General features: G+C 35.6%; 1 protein-coding gene across 1 annotated transcript in view; it reads left to right on the top strand.

Annotated features, from left to right (window-relative positions):
• The first annotated feature begins 5405 nt into the window (after positions 1 to 5405).
• shank3a (SH3 and multiple ankyrin repeat domains 3a) overlaps positions 5406 to 20236 on the top strand; it is a 265841-nt gene continuing 251010 nt past the window's right edge. Inside the window, exon 1 of the mRNA XM_016515151.1 lies at positions 5406 to 5510. The gene's annotated coding sequence lies outside the window, so the exon portion shown is untranslated. The remainder of the gene's footprint in view (positions 5511 to 20236) is intronic.

The raw sequence follows: 20236 nt of genomic DNA on the forward strand, positions 1-20236 counted from the left end.
AATGAGTTTATTTCAGCAGGGAATAGAAGAAAACGCAGAATAACCGACACAGGTGTTGCAGATGTGATGAGAATGCAAGTCACATAGAGAAAGCAGAGAAAACATGAAGAAAATTGCTCTTACCTTCAGAAATGATGCACCCTAAGCCAATAATGGCTCCATAGTAGATCTGATTATTTCAGGAAGCTACACTATCTCACAATCTACTGATCTTTTCCATCATCATCTCACTCTTGTCCTCCTCTTCCTCCCTCACTGCACTATTCTGCTGTCTCTTAATTTTGCAGAAACAAGTGAGGACACCCAAACTCCTCTGTAATGTTATTTTCTGTGCGCTGAGCTCAGTTCTGCTGAAAACGATATAATCAGGACAGAATTGTTGCATTAGATAACTGCAGAACGCCCTTCAGGACCGTCATTTGCACCTTAATGTGTTGAGCAGTCAGATCGTAGCTCAATTTCGCCGCTAATAGCAAACTAAGCTTCTCTCTCAAAGGTGTCAGATTAGACTGAAGTTCTTCCTGAAATAACACGACATCAGTATTAAGGAGCCTCTGATGCACTGTTGCACACCAGTTCACTAGATTTAAGGGTAGTTGAATCCTGTTTTTTACGCTGGTGGTCTGAAGCAGTGGTTGGAATGATACTTGGTGTATCGGTACATCAAACAGGTGAAATCCTCCACATGAGAAGAGGTCCAGTTTTCTTTGTGAAGAGAACACAACTGCACCTCCTTAAATAGAGGTTATGCGCATCAAACATCTGTATTCTGTAAAATGTGTTGCATTGCTTCCACTTCAGGACTTCGTGCTGTGTTAAATATGGAGCTGTTTTACTCAAGATAACTTCAAAGGAAATACTAAGGATGAGCATAACTGATGTACATCACATATATAGATTGATATATCTAAAAGTTTTTTTTTCTTTCTATTCTTCACTTTAACATTTGGATACTAAAACATAAGTAAAAATGCTTTTATACTGTATGAGGAAAATGATTGATATTTTAGTGATTTATTAAAAAAAACATTTTATTCCCCTAGTAAAATCATTTTGTTTTTATTTAATTTTTATACGCTTTTACCTGCACTCAAATCAAAAGAAATGTAATTGTATCTCTAAAGCAGATTGAAAATTGGGGGAAAAAGTTAAAAGTCTTGTTACTTTAAATTTGTGAGACCTTTTTGAAAGTCCCTGTCTGTTAATAACATGTATTATTATTATTATTATTATTATTTAATATATTTCTATGAAATTTTATTTTGACAAAACGATCCATAAATATATACTCACATGTACAGTTCAAAAGTTTGGGGTCAAGTTTATTTATTTATTTATTTATTTGAAGAACTCTCTTATGCTCACCCAGGATGCATTTAACTAGTTAAAACTACAGTAAAATCTGTAATATTGTGAAATATTACAATTTGAAATATTTTCTATTTGAATATATTTTAAAATGTAATTTATTCCTGTGATGCAAAGCTGAAAGTCTTCAGCGTCACATGATCCTTCAGAAATTTTAATAATTATTATAATCATATTAATATGTTGATTTGATGCTCAAAAAACATTTCTTATCACAGTTTACTGCTTATGTTTTTGTGGAATCGGTGATACATTTTTTTTTTCTCAGCTTCAAATTTAAGCATTTATTTAAAACATTTTATTTACTGCATTTATTTAAAACATTTTTTTTGTAACAACACAAGTCTCTACAGTCACTTTTGATCAATTTATTATGTCCTTGCTGAATAAAAGTATTATTACTTTAAAAACAAATAACAAATGATGAAACTTTTGAACAGTAGTGTATCTAGAAAAATCACTTAGCTTACACTTGCCTTGTTAGAAGGCTTTCTTGAAATCGATCAGGATGATTGTCCACTATACAGTAGAATCGGGTGAAGGTCAAGTTGAATTGCTCAGGTTTAATCACAGCTCCAGGATCAGGGTAAGAAGTGATAAAGCTGCTGGGTTGAGCCTGGTAAAAGCAAGCAATGAAATATCACTATTGTGTGCTCTGTATACATTTCTATAGCTTTCTTACTCGCCTGCACATTGAACGCAGGCCCTGTCAGCGTGTCTCATGTTAGTGTCTCGTTTTGACGGCTCCCAGTATAGGAAAGCGTAGAGAAGAAACTTTCATTTCCTCCACAGTACTTTCACATCACAGACGGCATACAGCAATGGATGATGAATATATTTGTGCAAGTGTGTACATTTGTGTGTTTGACAGTGTGCTAGACGGTTATAGTGATCTTGTGTGTGTGTTCTGTCATTCCGTCATCTCTGACTTCCCTTTCACACAAACAGGCTGGAATATTATGAAAGGATAAAGTGCCGTTCTCTGCTCAGCCCATTATTTCCATCTTTATCCTTCTCTCTTGTGTTCTTTTGCCATTTTCTCGCTCTGTCTGGTGTCCAGTCACTCATTTTATGTATCATATTCTCTGTACGCTTCTCTGTCTGTCTTGGAGGTTTTAATAAGCTCCTCTTTTTTTTCTACAATTACTCAAACATTCTTTCATTGTCTTTTTCTCTCTGTATAGAGATAAAGGTCAAATGACATGGCAGCTGGTGGGTTTAATAGCCCAGGGTCAGTAATTTAATTGTACTGCTGATTGCTTATTAACATTGTATGGCCAGTGACAGTAAAGAGGTCAGAGAGCAACTATTTTGCAAAAATTTATTTATTTATTTATAATGAGGTCAGAGAGCAATTTTTCTAATTTAATGAAGAATTAAAAATCGTTGTTGTTATTATTATTATTATTATGATTATTATTGTTATTATAAAAATATATTAAAGTACTACATGACTTGATGTTTAAGGTTTTCATCTCGGGATAGATGGTTTTATTTCAGCTTTATTTAAATTAATGAAAATTATGTTTCATAGTGTTTAATGTTAATAAGCATAAAAACATTTGCAATTATGCTAATTCAGAATTCATGCATTAACAGTACATATATTTTATTTTATTATCCACATTGGGAAAGCAATTTTATTGATCATTTGAATTATTTGTGATTTGAATGTGTTGTGTTTTGTGTTGTGTTGTGTTGTTTTGTTTTGTTTTTTGTATTATGTGTTTTGTTTTGTTTTTTGTTTTGTGTTTTGTTTTGTTTTGTTTTTTGTATTATGTGTTTTGTTTTGTTTTTTGTATTATGTGTTTTGTTTAGTTTTTTGTTTTGTGTTTTGTTTTATGTGTTTTGTTTTGTATTATGTGTTTTGTTTTGTTTTTTGCTTTGTGTTTTGTTTTGTTTTTTGTTTTGAAAACTCGTGGTATAGCTCTTCATGACCCCTCTAGAGGAACAAGTGATATGTTAAGCTGAGAAACACTATAACTCTGTCAAAAAGAGAAGAGCACATTTTCTTGCGTTTCACAAATCCTAACAGGAAATACCAACAGCGATTATCTATGAACATGCCCTTGTGAATCAGCCTGTCTGTGAAGTGGGTGGCCATGGAAAGGATCTAAAGAGTAGGCTAATGAAATGATCTGACCCTGCCGTTGTTTAACCACCATACAGTTGAAAGCTGTTTGTACAGGCTACTATAGGCAGTGTAATATCCTGTTAAGTCCAGATAACTCTTTGTGATGTGAGTGTCTGATTGCCTCGTTTATTCCATCTAGCAGTCAGTGACGTCTCAGAATGAGGTGGAACTTATGAACCCTCTATGGTGTGATGCTGGCATATGCCAACCTGTTTTTCCCAGCATTCAGAAGAAAAATGAAAAATTGCATTGCAAAATGGTATTGTAATGAAATGCTGTTTTTAACTCGCATCTGATTTTCCTCTCTACTGTTGCATCTGTCTGTCTATATGTGTGTATAGATTGGGAACAGGATATCAGGCAAGTACTGTCCATTGGCTGATATAGAAAAAGTTGCTTTTGCACCTGTTTACATTGACGGAGAGCCTCAATAGTGGCTAGTGGACTGTGGAAAGTGCTTGACAACTGTGTAGATCACAGTGTGACAGTGAGTTTCTGATGTGCTCTTTGGAGGGAAAGACAGACACAGAAGTTGTGTGTGTGAGAGAGAGTGATGGGACAGTGTGGAGAAGGGGCTTCTTTTGGCTGTGAATTATTTAGCTTGATGCAGTCACTGCACTCTGATTGAGTTTTGCACGGCCCGTCTGTTAAACACCAAGACATATTGTGATTCTCTTCTTTCTTTCTAAGCTGTTAAACACAAGATAGATGGCTGGCATGGAATCCACATGTAGAGACTATTTTTACTGATCATTTGAATTATGATTTGAATGCAATGCTGCTGGCTCTAGGTCAAAGCTATTGGAGGATAGCTTTAACTTATATAGATATATACAGATAACTTATCTGAGCTCCGGTAATTACCCAGAACGGCCCATAGCTGCATTACAGGCACAGCAATGACTTTATATGGAAAATATTGGGTTTGTGCCAAAGCTAGCCCTTCAGCTCTGCTTTCACCCACATCTTCACACTTAATATGAAATAAAAATGGAATCTATTTAATTTAAATACATGTTCTTGGTGCACATTATTTCAGTTCATCTGGTCCATATTTTATTTTATTTCATTTTATTATTTTATTTTATTTTTATCCACATGGGGAGGCATTTTTTTAATTAATCATTTGAATTATGATTTGAAAGCAGTGCAGTTTAGTTTAGCCAAACCGCATTATTATTTAATTTAATTTAATTTAATTTAATACTTTAATTTTTTATATATATATATTTAAAGGGGTCATATGATGCTGCTAAAAAGAACATTATTTTGTGTATTTGGTGTAATGAAATGTGTTTATGCTTTAAAGTATTAAATTAAATGGAAAAAAAATGATTCATTGAATTTACTAAATTTTTTAAAGGTAAGTGGTTGCAATCAATTTGTTTTAGCTACAAAAATAATATATTTTTTTATTTTATCCACACAGGGAAGCAATTTATATTGATCATTAGAATTATGGTTCGAATGCAGTACAAAATATTATTATTATTATTATTATTATTATTATGGATAACTGTCTCTTTTCATCCAAAATCTATTGAACTCCCAATGCATAAAATCAAACGCTTACTCTCATGTTTTTTTTGGCACTTGGTAATACGTTACACTGGGGAAGTAAAATGGGTTTCATGTTAACTTTAAGTGTTGAAAAACACCTTAAAGCCACTACATCTGTAGCCACGCTGCTAGTAGATGCTGTTTAATTAGTCTAATTTGGCTCACCCTTTATCAACCCTGACCCCTGATCTTTCCTGTCGCACAGGAGATCAGTTTTAAGGCAAGGAAGTACCGGGGCAATCCCGTAGTCTCCTGCCGCTGAAGTGCTATTTATAGTGTGCATCATGCTACAGGGAACAGATGGTAAGCGTGATCCTATTAGCACCATTAATGTACTCAGGGAATGTGAGCACGCTGTGCTTCTCACCTGTACTGTAGTCTCAAGTTGCACACGGACACATGCTGATGTCAAGCTTTTTTAGTGCACTTATTTTGAGTCCAACAGCAGGTATGTGACAATATTCTCACTCTTACATTTGCTTTTTTTGAACGCGCACACACACACACACAGACACACAGACACAACACAGTTGTTTGTTGTTTGTGAGTTCAGGCATGCACGTGTGCGTTCGCGTGCATGCAGGTGTTTATTATATTTAATTGAACTTTGTTGGTGTTAAGTGGAGCATCTTTAACACATGACTAATAAAGAAGGAAGCCAATTATAAACACTCAGTTTCAGTGGCATAATCTGTTTTGAATGTATTGTGCTTCCTGTGTGCAACTTTGGAACCATGTGAAACAGAAGCATCATTTAACAATTTATGATCAGTGTTATTTTAGTATTATATATATGACATTTATACAATGTAAGAAAACAAATGAGTAGAAAAACATAATGTTCAGGCAGAAAATTATCAGTACCTTTTCTGTTCAACCCTAAAGCACAACCAGATAAAATGCATAATTCATAATACTAGTAAAATACCTGTGAAAAATCAATATAGAAAATGTATTATCATTTATTAATATTTAGATTTAGCTTTTATTATCATTGTAGTTTTAGTATGTTTTAGTAATTTTGTAATGTGCTTTTTTAATATTATTTTTATTTAAATTGTATTTATTGTTAAATAAATTATTATTAAATTATTAAATTTTATTAACTTGCAGTTTATTTTATTTATTTATTTTTATTTATTTTAAGGTACTAAAAACAATAATAATTTTTATTTTATTTTATTGTATTTTATTTTATTTTATTAAAAAAAAAAAAATTTTAGCGTTCCACAGGAGTAAGTCATACATCTTTGTAATGGCATGATATTGAAGAAATGATGGCTGAACTATAAGTCTAAAAGGATAAATCTCTTCGATTCATTTTGTGGCATGTGTCTCTTTGAAAGACTTTCTGCGTTCATTAGCGACTCACATCAAGCAGGAATTCAAACACTTGCTATTCTTCTGTCAAGTATTAGGCATTATTAATTGATAAATGGATTCTTCCGAGGCATCTAAATTGGTTGCCATGGGAGAGTTTGCATGTCAGCAGCGTTAAACTGAGAGAAAGGGCATTAAATGGGGCAAGACAGCGCTCAGTGGTGCAGCGGGGCTGCGTCACACCAGCCTGACAGGCCTTTCTAACAAGCCGTCACCATAGAAATACCATTGGACGCGTCAGGCAAACATGACCTACTTCACAACCTTTGACTCTCGCTGATGGAGGCCACAGGAGGGTGATGCTTATTGGTCAGGAAGCCATCAATCACAGAAGAGCCTGGAGACTCAGGAGGCAGTGCACTTCATAATGGATTTTTTTGTGTTTTGTATAGTCAGTGCGTAGCCATGTATGATGATATAACAATCCTAGATGCGACAGTATTTAGACGAAACAATAAAACCCATAATGCACACAATTATTGGGCAGCTTGCTAGATTTTGGAACTGAGTTATTATGTCTCTCATAGTTTTTATTTGATATACCTGTTGGTACAATTTGCATAATCATCTCTGTTTTATTGTTCCTCTTCTGTTCCTTTTGGGGACTGGTTATGCCAGGAGAAAATGGCTTTATCCTGCCTGTTCAATTGTGTGAATTAATGCTAATAAATGGAATAGAAATAAATTGATTCGGTTCCCCTCTGAAGCTGAGAATGGTCTTTCTGCTGTTTTAGACGTTAATGAATGCATGGCTCCGTAAGCACATTAGGACTGAGCGATGTGACCGCTCTCTGCCTCTCTCTCTGTGCAGCAGGATGGAGTGGTCGTTTCGTGATACCTTTCAATTCACAGAAATCCAGCAGTCCGAGAGATGTTCCATATGCAGAATATAAACGCACTCAGGCATATTCACACTCCGCTCATCCATTGAGCTGCTGGTTGGTCTCGCTCTTCAAAAACACACAAGTTCTCAGTCTTTTCGGATTAAGAGTCTTTCATTATCAAAGTCATTATCAGTGCTATTGCTTCCATCCATCTCAACATGACTGTATGGCATTTAAATTAAATAACCATTCCAAAGTCCGGCCTCCGTAATAGGAAAAAGAGAGATAGAAAGAGATACAGTGAGTGAGAGAGGAAAATGGAAATGTCTGTCATTTTGTCTGTGTGTGTGCATACTTAACCAATTTTTAGGCACAGTTTTGTAGCCAAAAGTGAACTAAACTTGACAACCTCCTTTTGGGGACATTCTTTTTTTTTTTTTAATTATATAAAAGTAAAGTAACAATTTTTTTTGTCTCACAAATTGTTGTATGCTGCATATATTGGATCAAAAATAAAGTGAAATAGTATTTGTGAAATATTATCACAATTTAAAATATATTTTTCAATTATTTTAATATATTTTAGAGACTGTTTATGTATTAGAAGTTTATTTTAAAATGTTTTATATTTCATATAATGATATCACATAAGGGACACTAATATGCTGATTTGTTGTTCAAGAAACATTTCTTATCATTATCAATGTTGAAAACTGTTTTTGTGGAAACCATTATTTGTGAAATATTATCACAATTTAAAATATATTTTTCAATTATTTTAATATATTTTAGAGATTGTTTATGTATTAGAAGTTTATTTTAAAATGTTTTATATTTCATATAACTATATCACATAAGGGACACTAATATGCTGATTTGTTGTTCAAGAAACATTTCTTATCATTATCAATGTTGAAAACTGTTTTTGTGGAAACCATGATGCATTTTTAGAACCCTTTGATGAATAGAAAGTTCAGCAGAACAGCATTTATGTGAGATAGAAATCTTTTGTGACATTATAAATGTCTTTACTGTCATTTTTGATTAATAGAATGCATCCTTGCCAAATAAAAACATTTTTCCCCAAAAAAATCTTTTATGTTCACCAAGGCTGCATTTATTAGAAAATACAGTACAAAACATTCATATTGTGAAATATTACAATATAAAGGTTATATTTAATGTAATTATATTTTAATATACATTTACAGTGTATCTTATTCCTGTGATGGCAAACTTGAATTTTCTGCAATTTTGTAATGATAGTGTCAAATATAGATATATGCATATAGAGATCTATTTAGAGAGAGAAAGAGAGAGTAAATGCATTTAAGTCATTTAACATGTTATAGACTTAATAGCAGCCTTCGCTTTACTATAACTCTTTAATTTGCTGAAGAAAAGCATGAAGATGGAGCGCTGGAAGAAATCAGAAAGGTTTAATAACTCATCTGAACAGACTCCTCTCTAAAGACTGAGTTAAAAGCCCCATCCGAGCAAACGGTCCTCAGGGAGGGTGCAGTTAATAGTGCACAGGTGCAAACTCATGATTTGTGCCAGACCCGAGTCTATAACTGGCCTTCGCTCCGAGTGAGGTTTGAACCTGTGCACAGCAGAAGATGATTTTAATGCTGTGCCCTGTAACACTGAGTGTTGTGAATGTGTCACGAGTAGACTTCTGTGTAGCCATTACAAGCCCCGGGGAGTGATTTCAACAGTCATTACCCATTGACCATTTTTACTTATTGCTTCAATGTCTAGGACACTTTAGACTGGGTTTTTGTTTCTTAAATACATGTCTAGCTAGGTACATTAAAGTTTTTTTTCAACTAAAAAAAAAAATAAAATCCTAGAGGAAAATAATGCTCTGAGTTGGCCATTTCACAGCTCAGGACACTTAAAGGGATAGTTCATCCAAAAATGAAAATTCTGTCATTGTTTGTTCACCCTCAAGTTGTTCTAAACCTGTATGAGATTCTTTCTTCAGCTGAACACAAAAGAAGATATTTTGAAGAATGTTGGAGCCCATTGGGAAAAAATACTATGGAGGTCAATGGCTACCAGCAGCTGTTTGGTTATCAGCAGAATAAAGAAATTCATACAGGTCTGGATTGGAACAACTTGAGAGAGTAAATGATGACAGTCTTCCATTAAAAGGATTGTTCACCCAAACTGGAAATTTTTAGTAATTTAAATGTAAAAAAAAAAAAAGAAGAGAGGAGAGTTTATATTGAGATCTCTGACTTTTGAATGCAGACTTTTGTGTATCATGTCAAAACAAAGCAAACTTTAAGGGATAGTTCGCCCAAAAATTAAAATTCGGTCATCATTTACTCACCCTCGAGTTGTTCCAAACATGTATGAGTTTCTTTCTTCTGCTGAACACAAAAGAAAAGATTTTGAAGAATGTTGGTAACCAAACAGTTGACGGTAGCCATTGACATCCATAGTATTTTTTTCCATACAGTGGCTAACATCAACTGTTTGGTTACCAACATTCTTCAAAATGTCATCTTTTGTGTTCAACAGCTGAAAGAAATTCATACAGGTTTGGAACAGCTTGAGGATAAATGATGACAGAGTTTTCATTTTTGGGTGAACTATCACTTTAAGACTTTGTTGATATCTGTTCTGACATTCTGGAGGAGACACATGTGAGATTTACTGCAAAGCAGAAGAGGTAAGCAAAGCCTCCACTGGTATCTAGATTAGAAGAAACAGTTGTGAGATTAAAAAATATCTCATTTGTGATTTTTCTTTCCTGTGGGGTTGGTTGAATAACTTATGCTATCAGTTTTTTTAGCTTGCTGATTTGTACAATTTCAGCGAAGACTTCCCATTTAAATCTTTACTGTATATTTGAACTGGCTGGAGTGTTAGTAAAGGAAGAAGAAAGAAACAATTACTCTTTTTTTTTTTTTCCTGAGAAAATCCCTAGAGAGCCATGGTGTGAAACGTTCAGACAAAACAAGGCAAATACCTGATTGCTTTGAAGCAATTGATCTTGATTAAAGTCCCTCCTCTGCGAAATCTCAATATCAAACACAGGAATTACACCCTCCACTCGTTAATTGTTCCAACACGGCCGCCTCGGTGGGAGATGGATTAGCATTTCTGCATAATAGAGCTGCTAGTCGCTCTTCAGCGCTAATTGTGTTTTTTAGCTTTTCCTGTCAGCGCTCGTTGAGAGGTGAGAGAGATGGGTGTTTGTTTTTGACGTCTTAAGTAAACTGGTTGCAGACAGCACTTTTGGTAGTGGTAATGATCAGGCATTTTGTTAACTGATAAGCATGTAAGATGAGATGGAAAACAGGCATTTTCTAACTCAAGTAAAAATGAGTGCTAAGTTAGAAAATAGAATTGATTTAACACTCCATTAATTTTTTTGTTAATGTACTTATGAGAGAAATAAATAGACCACTAAAAGTGCCAAACTGTACCATGGTATTACTGTGTTTTTTGGACATGGGGCTATTGTTATACCATTTCTTGGCATGGATATTAAACGTTAATCTATTGTAAACGCACTAAATAGAAGTCCTGTGTCTACTGAGTGATTTTAAGCACATTACTTCGAGGTTGCTAAGGTGTTCTGGGTTGTTGCTAGGGTCAAATTGTAATGCAAGAGCACGTTTGCAATGTAGAGTAATTGCTGTCAGTTTGATTTTGAATGGCACATTCAAAGTAATAAAACATTCTAGAACATTATATTAGGTTAGTGGGACAGTTTCAAATGGTATTGTTAAACTTTTTAAGTATAAGCATCTGTTTTATAGAACATTTAAGACAGACATGATGTATAATACTATTTGAATGGAGTCTTTATGTTAAAGGAATAGTGATGAAATGAAAATTAGCTGAAATGAGGCTATTGAAGATGTAGATTGTTTCTTCATCAGAACAGATTTAGGGAAATTTAGCATTACATCACTTGCTCACCAATGGATCCTCTGCAGTGAATGGGTGCCGTCAGAATGAGAGTCCAAACAGCTGATAAAAACATCACAATAATTCACAAGTAATCCACACGACTCCAGTCCATCAATTAATGTCTTTTGAAGTGAAAAGCTGCGTGTTAATAAGAATTAAATCCATCATTAAGATCTTTTTAACTTCAAGCCATTGCTTCCGGATGAAATTCGAGTCCTCTATCCATAATATTGCTTTCTCAATTTAAATTTTTTTATTTTTTTTATTTCACTATTTGCAAATGAAAACAGTCCAAAAGTCTACTGTACATAAATATGTCAGTTGATTTTGTTGTGAGAGGACAACAGGGAATGTACTTTTTTACTGAAGAAAGCATTATTATGGATTATGTATTCATATTTCTCATTTATATAACTCCTATTTAAATTAAAACACCTTGATGGATTTGTTTCCTACAAACATGCAGCTTTTCACTTCACAAGACGTTGGACTGGAGTGGTGTGGATTACTTGTGGATTATTGTGATATTTTTATCAGCTGTTTGAACTCTCATTCTGACGGCACCCATTCACTGCAGAGGATCCATTGGTGAGCAAGTGATGTAATGCTCAATTTCTCTGAATCTGTTCTGAGGAAGAAACAAACTAATCTACATCTTCGATGGCTTGAGGGTTAGCAATTTTTAGCAATATTTTTATTTTGGGGTGAACTATTTCTTTAAGCTGTTTGAGCTGAATTAATTGCAGACGCTTAATATATAGTGTCAGGGATTTAGAACAAAGCCAAACCTCAATGTTTGACTATTATCAATGCAGTTCTGTCCTGCATGTTTTTCTTGTTGTTGTTGTTGTTGTTGTTTTAAAAAAAGCATACCTAACCATAAATAAGAGCAATAGTTATGCAAGTGCCATTGGCTGGTTTCAGTGTGATAGCTCTGCTATGTACAAATTAGTGCACTCTTTAAGTTATTTAGACAGACGGTTGAGTATTTTCTAGCCTTATTGCTGCATTCTTCACCTCCTTATATCCTTACATGTGCCTGGAGGCCTTGAATCTGACATGTGAAGTTGTTCAGCTGTGGGTGAGAAGTTGATTTATTGGTCAGCAGCAGAGTTCATTACCTCCGGCCGCATGGCGCTGTTACAAATCCCACCAGCATTTCTGAGCTTTACAGTACGAGCTGTATGTGTGTGTTTGTGTATGCCTAGGGATGTGAAGACTAAATTAAAAGGCTAAGTGAATCTGTCCCTGCTACTGCTGACCTTAACAGTGTTAAAACCTGCTTCACTCATTTCCATATTTTCCAATGACAACCTTCTCCAGCATCTGGAGCTGGTGCATATAGGTATTATTCCCCTGTTTTTGTGCTATTGTATCTTGCCAGATTGTGACCCGAGTGACCCGGTATGAGCTGAAGCAGACTGTGCGATATACAGCGTCCTCCAAAAGTTTAGAAATGCAAACAAGGATTTAGACAATGTCAGTGTAATTCCTTATCTGTATAAAGTCTTGGAATTATAATAGATGACCACCAATAATGATTTAAAAAAAAAAGTATATATAGTTATAATGACAATATATAAGCAGTACAGTTAGTTTAATTACAGGATTAGATTTAATACGGGATTTTTAGTTCAATTCAATTCAATTCAATTCAAGTTTATTTGTACAGCGCTTTTCACGATACAAATCATTGCAAAGCAACTTTACAGCAAATTAAGTTTCTACAATATTTAGTGGTAGCTTATCAGTGGTGACTGTCAGTCTATGTACATATGGCAGAAATGTACGGAAAAATCAATTCTTTATTAATCGAAACTCTGTAAATGTGTGTGAAAAGGAATAAAAGGTGTCGGAGTTTTACTGCCTCTAGTGTTCATTTATTTTGGAAACTGCAGTGATATGTACTTATTGGTACGTATTTCGCATCTCGCTGATGCCCCCAGGTACGTTTATGCCATGAGACCAGGTAGTTCAAAGCCCTTTATCAATGCAAAGTCATCACTAAATGATAAGGATGTTGTCAGGGTTATGTTTAGTTTTCATTGTGTTTTCAGTTAGCCTGTTCTCCTTTGACCTAGTTTCCCCTAGTTACCCTGATTAGTTCATTCATTAGTTTCCACCTGTGTTGTAATAATCATCTCGTTTGCTCCTTAGTTGCCTGCCCTTTATAAGCCCTCAGTTTCTGTCATTCCTTTGTCTTGGATTAATGTTATTTTCAACGGTTATAGTGTGTTGATGCTTATTAAAAACTAATTTTCTTCTACTCCTTCGTCGTGCACAATTACTACAACCACAACCCCGTGACAGAATCCAAGACCCATAACCGAAAGTAAGCGGCATGGAAACCGCCGCACGTTTCGCTGCGCCTTTCACCCCAGAGCCTAGAATGAAATCTGTGGAGGATAAGACGGTTGGTTCTGGTCCTTAGAGCGCCAGCCGCTCCGAAGTCTCGCTCGCCAGCCATCTGCCATGGCCTCCTGAGCTACCGGCTCCGCCATGACAACCTGAACTGCCGGCTCCGCCAAGGCCTCCGGAGTCCCCTGCTCCGCCATGGCAACCTGAACTGCCTGCTCCGCCATGGCTCCCGGAACTCCCTGATCCGCCCTCTCCTTGTCTCCGCTCTGTTCCTGTCCTGCACCAGCCTCCAGGGCGCCCGGCCCCCCTCCCCGATGTTACTGTTACACGCCGTCCGGGAGGGGGGCGATCTGTCACATGTTTATGTCAACTCCTTTTGCTACGTGTGATTCCCCGCGATATAAATAAAGTCCTTGGTTTTGTACTCCTGGTCTCCTCGTTCCTTGCTCTGTGTGATGTGTGTGTTGCTGTAATGAGGCAGGTGAGAGCAGATGTCGTACACAGGACACTGTCCGGTATATCATCATGATAATACTTCTTTTAATGAAGCCTGGATATACAGTATCATAATATAGCAGATACCTTATAAAAAAGGATAGTTTTGATTGTAAGTTCTGATTAGTCAGTACAGCACTTTTTACAGCCCACGATAGATATAACACAAAACATTTGAATGTAATTGAAATAAAACAAATTAGATTAATATATACAGTATCTCACAGAAGTGAGTACACCCCTCACATTTTTGTAAATATTTTATTATATATTTTCATGTGACAACACTGAAGAAATAACACTTTGCTACAATGTAAAGTAGTGAGTGTACAGCTTGTATAACAGTGTAAATTTGCTGTCCCCTCAAAATAACTCAACACACAGCCATTAATGTCTAAACCACTGGCCACAAAAGTGAGTACACCCCTAAATACATACATACATACATACATACCGTCAAAAGTTTGGAATCAGTAAGATTTGTAATGTTTTTTTGCTCATCAAGGCTGCATTTTAATATACTTTAAAATATGATTCATTCCTGTGATGCCAAGCTGAATTAAAAAAAAAAGAAAAAAAAAAGAACAGCATTTACTTAAAATAGAAACATTTTATAACAATATACACTACTGTTCAAAAGTTTTCTTTTGTAACAATATACATTACTGTTAAAAAGTTTGTGGTAAGTAAAAAAAATTTCTGTCTTTTAAAAAAAAATAAAATTAATAAATTTTTCAGCAAGGATGTGTTAAATTATTAAAAAGTATATTAAAGACTTGTTTTGTTAAGACTTATAGATTTCTATTTTTAATAAATGCTGTTCTTTTTACTAAAGGTTTAATTATTTAAGTTTCAACTACATTTATTATTGTTTCTTATTAATTTGTTATTGTATCCACTGTATATGTATATGGCTGCCACAGCATGAACGCAATCTCAGTCTCTTTTTGCTTGTTTGCTTATCTGTATTTGATTTTAATTTCATTAAGTAGATGTTTCGCTCCACCAGCGTTCTAATGCATTTCTATTGGACTGTTAAATAAATCTTGAATATTTGTTAGCCCCACTTATATCCTAGCTCATATATCATCACTGTTTGTGTGTGTGTGCATCTTTCTGCTTTCGTTTCATCCCCACAATATGCCGGAGCAGCACCCACAAGAGGACGAGAGGGGGAAAGCTCGTCAGAGCTCATCTGCTAATTAATGTCTGATTAAAGCAGTGTGACTGCAAGGTCAGATTTAGTTTCTCCGCTCAGCCTGCATGAACTCAACTTCCATACTAATCAACATGTCTGGCTGCACTCGCTTTAAGATTGGTTTAAATCGCCATTCTTCAAAGCTACGTGATCTTGGTTCAAATGTAACAGAGCTCTAGAGAACATCATAGAGAAAGAACATCATCTACTTTCGTGGGGGATCTGATTGATGCTATGTGTCAATATTGTTCAGTGCACTCGACAATGATGGTGGCACATTCTCATTATCAGAATCGTGTTGTTAGTTCATGAGAATATGCTAATTTGACAGTGACTGAAGTCTTTTTTTGACCTGCCTCATCTGGGTTCTGTGTATTGTATGCTGTTGTTAGCTACCAACATTGCTGTCCTTTCTGCTTATTAATACGGTTGGGAAGCATGAACTTATTCAGAACCAGTTACATTTTAAATAAAACAATACCGGTTCTTGCAACTGCATTCTTCTGCCAATGCATATACAGAAGAAACTGAACTTTTTTGCACTATTATTCAGTGGTGCTGTAACACAGCTCCAGATGTAGTTCAAATCCTGCATGAATGATTTTAATAAGCCAGTTCTTTTTAGTGATTCAGAAGTATCTAGCACAACCAATATAGTCTGATTACAAAACAAATTACTTTAAGATACAAATGACAAATTATTCAGTTCTTTTTAGTGAATCAGTGAACACATGCAGTTCAGTTCACTGTTAGACTTACAGTAAATGTCAAGTTTGCCAATTTTCAACCAATATATGTAGTATATGGACAATGTGTACTCTTTCTCCATTTTACCGGCACCTACTAGTTTATTTGCCAGTGACGCAAATTGCTCCAGGGCTTTTGTTAAAACTAAGGTTCGCACTTCTGCATTTTTGTATCCCTGCCCATGGACAGTCAGATTGACAGAGGGGTGCTGTCCACTGCATTGTGGGAGTTGAATTTCCTTACCCTTCTGGCAAAAGGGAGCATCTCTGTAGATTAAATAAATAAAATAAGCAGTGAATTACCACTTTAAGTCAGTGTAGATAAAGATGTGCATAATTTATTTCCTTTGTCAGCAGTATTTTAAAAACATTAATGAATAAAATATATTGCCATTTCTTTTGGTTTAATACATTTTAGTTAATATATAGTTGTATTATTTGTTTAATATATAATTAAGGTAAGTTATTTGATTACATTCTCTAAAAAGTAATTTTTAAAAATCTTTGTAACCTTTTTTTTGTTTTTGCAAGAATTGTTTTCAATTTACTTGTAGAGGAACTGAATTTTTTCCCAAATATTTATTCCTACCAAAGGATTCATTAAAGTAACTGAACCAGAGTCAATAAATTCTTTCCAGTTCCCATCCCTATCAGTTTATTATAGATTTACCTATCACAAATACTCAGTATTTTGTTTAAAACATCTTTTAGACAAATGCTATTGAACATTTTGATAACTGTGCAAGTGGCGCCAGATTACAAGTTGCGTTGCTCGAGACAAACCTCGAGTGATTGCATCCCAGTTAGAGTTCCTTTTCTAGTTCTGTTTAGCATTCATTATGTTTTTATGTCAAATTACAGCCTAATGTTATGCTTGTTGAGATTAATGCTCCTTTGAAAAACTCTTTTTCTAACTGCCCTAAAATGAGCAATTTCTGGGGAATAAAGCTCACTGTTTCTGTATCTGGTGCGACTTCCTATTGACCCTGTGTTACAAGTACAGTCCAATAGTTCACTTTTACAGAGCCTAAATATCTTCCATGAATGCTAATACGTAGATGTTCATTGAAACCCAGTTGTTGTGCGCCTTTCTGTCAGTTTACAAATGTGAGCCCGTTGTTTGCGTGTGTTCTCACCATGCCGCTTTTCCAAGGGTTCTCAATGCTGAGTAATAAGCCGTTTATTTTGTTTCAGTCTCTCTGTTGAAACGGAGCCCATGCCAACAACAATAGCCTTTCAAATCCTTTTGCTTACTTGCCTAATTTCCTCCACCAGGAGTGCGGAGAGGAGGAACCTCTCATTTTCCCCCTCGCCTCTCCGTGGAGGAGCGGGTGTTAGGTCATTACGTGAGGATGAGAAGAATGAGCACTCTGTACGTAGCCCTGTGCGGTATTGATCTGATTGACCGCCGCTAAGGACATGACTCCGAGCTGTTATTGGTCTGTTTGGGAAGGCAGCCGTGTCCTCTGGAGTTAAAGTGTGTGAATTAAGTGTGTTTGAAAGGTAGCGAATGTAACGCATTCTGAATTGACGGCGCCGCATGATGACTCCATTCTAGAGGCGGCGCTCTGCTCTGGCCATCTCGAGTCTGCAGGTGACGGCCTGTTACTTTGAAATGAAGTAGTAGGAAGGGCTATGCGGCCACTTTTGCACTGATTTCCAAGAAATTAGCTGAAAAATATGGATGAAATGGTGTTTGAGATGTTGGTGGCAGTGCTATGCTTTTTTCTCCACTCTCTTGTAATCTCATTGGCTGTTGTTTTCAGCTGCTCTCTTGCTAGTCAGGATGATGTGCATCAGGGCAGGGCTAATTAAACTACCATTATCTATCTATCTATCTATCTATCTATCTATGGCCCAATCCCAATTCTATTTTATACCCCTTCCCCTACAGGATACTTGTCAACGCTGCCCCACGACTTTTATTAATAACAGTTTAAATACTGAATCGCTACATTATATTTTCCAGAAACGAGGATAAAATCGCTGTTTTTGAAGTAAACTCACTCTAAAAGGAGAAACGTGCATACACGCAACTTTCATCTCTCTCTCTGTCTCTCTCTCTCTCTCTCGAATTGGCAATGTTTGAGAAAAGGGTTTAGCGATTTATAATTATTGGGGGGGACTAGCCCCCCTCAATGTCTATGGTGGTTATCGCCCTGATCAGACATGAAAAGGGGTAGAATTGGGATTGGGCCTATCTGTCTGTCTGTCGTTCTATCTATCATTCTATCGTTCTGTCATTCCATCTTTCATTCATCTATCTATCTATCTATCTATCTATCTATTTATCTATCTATTGTTCTGTCGTTCTGTCATTCCATCTATCATTCACTTATCTATCTATCTATCTATCTATCTATCTATCGTTCTGTCATTTCATCTTTCATTCACTTGTCTATCTATCTATCTATCTATCTATCTATCGTTCTGTCATTTCATCTTTCATTCACTTGTCTATCTATCTATCGATCTATCAATCTATCGATCGATCGTTCGTTCTATCGTTCGTTCTATCTATCTGTCATTCCATCTATCATTCACTTGTCTATCTATCTATCTATCTATCGTTCGTTCTATTGTTCTATCATTCTATCTGTCATTCTGTCATTCCATCTATCATTCACTTGTCTATCTATCTATCTGTCTATCTATCTGTCTATCTATCTATCTATCTATCTATCGTTCTTTCGTTATTTCGTTCTTTTGTTCTTTCTATCGTTCTATCATTCTATCTGTTGTTCTATCTATCGTTCTATCATTCTATCTATCGTTCTATCTATCTCTCTGTCATTCGGTCTGTCTGTATATCATTATGTTTGTATCCATTGTTCTGTCTGTCCTATCTGGTGTTCTTTCTATCATTCATTTAATCTAATTAATTTTATACCATTCTATCTGTCGTTCGATCATTCTATTTTTCTGTACTATTTTTCTGTCAGTCGGTATATTGATCGTACTGTCACTTTGTCTATTTGTTTTATAGACAATCTCTCAGTGTCTTTGAATTTTAATTTAACTTCCTTACGTTGAAATTCACATAGTATTTGTGCCATTCGAAGGGAAAGTTGTGAGTTGGCTTGAATCTTGGACTTTTTCTTACAGATTAGTCACATACTTAAAACATGAAAGGCTGAAGAGCTTCAGTCTTGTCGTGTGTGCTTGGTTTTTGGCTCAGTTCTCCTTGAGATCAAAGCCACCGGTGCTCCATTTGAAGCTGAAATCCACTCCTAATTGCTTGGCCACTTACAAAATCAATTTGGGATTTAATTGAATCCATAAATGCTTTGGTGGCTGCTTGCACTGTACAGTCCCAAAGATTGTGCTATAGATTATTGGTCTTGCAAGTTAAAGGTGGTTAGGAACGCTTTACTGCACAAGCACAGCGAGTCAGTGTTTATGTGGTTAAGCGAAAGGAAATTGTTTAGGATATCTAACACCTGATATACGTTCTGAAAGGAGGATACACATGAATGGGGGAAGTTATCTAGTCAATACGGTTAATGTGAATGTCCTTTTTGTTAGTGGTTAGATTTTTTTCTGGGAGCTGTTAAGTTACTCTGTATCATGATTAAGAATGCTTGAAATCTGTTAGTTCAAATGAAAGTGGAAAAATGTGAATTAACAAAATACAACGGTATAAACATTCTCAAATGTCAAGAAAGAATAAACACAGATTTTGTTCTGTAAATAAAGGAGCCAAGGCATGTGCAAAATTCCTGATTGCAAGCTTAAACATCAGTTTTGGTGTACATACATGTTTTTCTCTATATCTATAGTATTCGACTAGATTTGGGGCTGGTGGGTCCCAGACCCTCAAAACAACTAAAATATTAAACTTAAAGTTATAGTTCACCCAAAAATGAAAATTAGTCCATTATTTACTCACCCTAGGCGTATATGACTTCCTTCATTCAGACGATTCCAATCGGAGTTATATAAAAAATTGTCTTTGATCTTCCAAGCTGTTTAATGGCAGTCAGTGGGTGTTGCAGTTCACCAGTCCAAAAGATGTTAAATAAAGTGCATACATCCATAATAAAAAGTGCCTCACATGGCTCCGGGGGGTGAACAAAGGCCTCCTGTAGCGAATCTATGCGTTTTTGTAAGAAAAATATCCATATTCTAAACATAATAATCACTTTAATGTAGCTTGCGCCAACAGTCCTACACGGAAGCAGTTCCGGGAGGAAGACGTATGAGGTCGTCGTTGCGCATGCGCCGGTGAGTCTCATGAAAACCA

This window comes from Sinocyclocheilus rhinocerous, unplaced genomic scaffold (assembly GCF_001515625.1).
Source record: "Sinocyclocheilus rhinocerous isolate Xijiao unplaced genomic scaffold, SAMN03320098_v1.1 scaffold717, whole genome shotgun sequence".
In the NCBI taxonomy this organism is placed as follows: Eukaryota; Metazoa; Chordata; class Actinopteri; order Cypriniformes; family Cyprinidae; genus Sinocyclocheilus; species Sinocyclocheilus rhinocerous.